We start from the raw sequence: 3,182 nt of genomic DNA, 5'->3' as shown, positions 1-3,182 counted from the left end.
GTGCTAATGTTGGCGCCTGGCGCCAATCATCTGGTGCTGGCGCCAAGTCTGTTTCAGTTGCGCCAATGCTCTGTTTTGTTAATTTTATCTTTTTGGCTGATTTTCTCTATAAATAATGTATTAAAAACTCCGTTTTCATTCATAAACAACCAGTCTTCATCAATATTCACCTAAAACCAGTTTTCAATTCTCTCTCATTCTCTTTAATCATTCGCTAATTCTCATCAAGAATTCCTTAATCCTTCATTCATCTCTTTCTCTTTCTTTTCTAAACTAGCTTTTTCATACAAAATTCCGCATTCACAAGATCTAGAAACACCTAGCCATATTCGAAGTTGCCTTCGCCCTAGACGTGAAAGGTTTAATTTCTGAGGGTTTGGTCCCAAATCTCTCTTTCAATTATTTAATTTGATTGCTTGATTATTATTTTCCTTGAAGTTACTAACGTGTGTATTTTGTTATTAGAAAGAGTTACGAGGCATCAAAGTAAGTACTTTAATGATTTTTATTGATGTTATGATGTAGAAATCATGTTTATATTGTTATTATGATATTCCTAGTATCATGTCTAGGGTAATTTTAATATTAAATATGATTGTTACGATGCTTCCTATGTTCTTCCTAATATCTATGATTGTTAGTGTCATGTTAGGGTTAAAGCTTTGATTTTTATTGCTTAGTGACATGCTAGGGTTTGTTATTAATCTTGTTAGTATCATGCCTATAATCTTGCTATTATTATGCTTTAATATTAACATGAACATGATTATGATTATAATGATTATAGTTTATGATGATTATGAATATTATTATTATTATGATTATAATTATTGTTATGATTATTATTATGTTGCTTGATTATTTATTTTTATTGCTTGATCACACCTTTTATGCATGTTTAAAGGGAATATGGTACTTGTAATCACGCTTAATAAGATAATTAATAATCTTTTTTAGGGTTAATATGATTATAAATTCAAGTGATCGCCAATAATAGATTTATTTGTGCATTAATATTCAACCAACATAGATAAACAGGTTTAGGGTTAATCTTATTAATTGCTTGTTAGTCAGAAAGCGCACATGAATACGATCACAATAAAGTAGAGGTCTATTATTAGAGCAGGTTCAATCTCTTTTTGGTTGGATTTGTACCTTCATCCCTGAACCCTTATTTTGTTCTAGATCTTATGGAGTTGACGATCTCTTGGATCGTTAAGGGGTGTAACCTTTACCCTGTGAACGGTTTACAAGTTCCTAAAACTTGTTGGCGACTCTTTTTCTCTATCTTCTTCCCTTTTGGACGCCACCGTACTTTAGCGTATGATCACAGTGGGGTTCAAGCTAAGGGGTTAACGCTTGAAACTATTCCCTACAATCTCACTTAGTTTAAAGCGCCTAAACATTGGCTCATTGCAAAGGCACCGACATAATGGTTCATAAACAACAGAAGCATCGACATATTGGTTCAAAAGGAACAAAATCGCCGACGCACTGGCATAGCAAAAGCAAAATTTCAAGCGAACTTTTAAAAGATCGACAAGCGTTGGTCGACTTCGGAATATTATTGCAACAGATAAGGATGACTTCAAGCGAAGGTATCTTCGGCAGCATTCCCTAGCTTGCGGAGGGTTGTCACTAATGACTGGAGGTGATTTCAAGAGAAGTTATCTTCGATCATGATCCCTAGCTTACGGAAAATGGTCACAAGGTGGTAGAAGATCGTTTCAAGCGAAGTAGTCTTCAATAGGATTCTCTAGCTTGCAGAAGACTATCATAGCGAAAAATGGAGGCGGTTACAAGCGTAGCGGTCTTCGGGCGGTATCCCCCAGCTTGAGGAAAATCGTTAAAGTAGCAAGATAGCGTTCTCTAACTTGTGGAAGGTTGTCACAACAACAATGCAATAATCGATTACCTATAGAGACGTGTGCTCGACGGTGCAAGATAGGTGTTTCTTAACTCTCTTATCTATTTTAACTAACGCTAGTTTGCAGGTATCGGTGTTACAAGAATGATTTGGGATCGCAGAACGTTCTGAATTATTCTCCGTCCCTATCGATAATTTGACTTTTGCTTTTGAAACTTGCGTTTCTCCAAACTCAGTCAAACTGGGGGCTTCTGTAGACACCCATTTGTGTCTCCCCAAAAGCAAGCCTAGTGATGAATACCTTTCGCATCGAATCATAATCGAACGACGTGAAAGTATGGAAAGTCTAGTGTTGTGGTTAGTTTATATTAAAATCTCTCTTTATGTTTTCGAAAACTTACTCTATTTTATGAAAATAGCCAATCAAGTTTAGTTTGGTCCATAACAAGGGTCCAATAATAGTGTATTTGGATTGGCTCGAGAATAGCTTTCCAACGATATATTATAAGCCCAATTCCGATGAATAATGAGGAAGTTATGGCCAAATTACTAAACTGTGCCCGGTTTGATTTTTATATGCAGTCCAATGATCTAGAGGATGGCCTATTATGAATTATCATTCCTAATGCAATTATGATTTATTATAGTCTTCTAGAATCTTCTAGAAGGTTCTTTTGAATCCTAATGTGAATAGGATTGATAATTAAGTTTTTATGAGTTGTATTTGAAATAAAAGAAGTGTTTTAAATGAAATTACGATTTTACCCCTCGTACGGACTTTTACGATTTAATTTTATCGAAAAATAGAAAACGTGTGGAAAAATCTCTTGCGGCGCCGAACGTCAGGCTGTCGCCTAGCGGCAGGGGGTGTTGTGGCGACAGCGACGTGTTTTATTCCTCTTCGAACTCTGATTCTTTTTTATCGTATTGTAGACACCAAATTTTGATCCCCTATTTTCCATACTTTTCTTTGTTACTTTCAATTAACTAATAAATTTTGCATTATTTCATGATTATAATAACAGCTTTAATTCTACTAAACAACAATGGCAATAAATTGGACATAAGAGACAAATTCAAGTATTGTTTATTTATAATTTTAGAGTATACAAAACCCTTACAATTTGTACCCCTAGTTTACGAACAAAACACGAGGTTAATTTGTAGCACAACTCGAACCTTGTACACTCCGTGCCGGAAACTTCAAGTCGTCATTTATTCATGATTATGAAAATCATTAACTCCATTAGTAGTACCACTAACGCCATAATCAAAGCTAGATATAAATTTAGCACTCGAAAATGCTCGTTCAACG

This window comes from Chenopodium quinoa, unplaced genomic scaffold (genome assembly GCF_001683475.1).
Source record: "Chenopodium quinoa cultivar QQ74 unplaced genomic scaffold, ASM168347v1, whole genome shotgun sequence".
In the NCBI taxonomy this organism is placed as follows: Eukaryota; Viridiplantae; Streptophyta; class Magnoliopsida; order Caryophyllales; family Amaranthaceae; genus Chenopodium; species Chenopodium quinoa.
Note: the sequence above shows the minus strand (reverse complement) of the source record.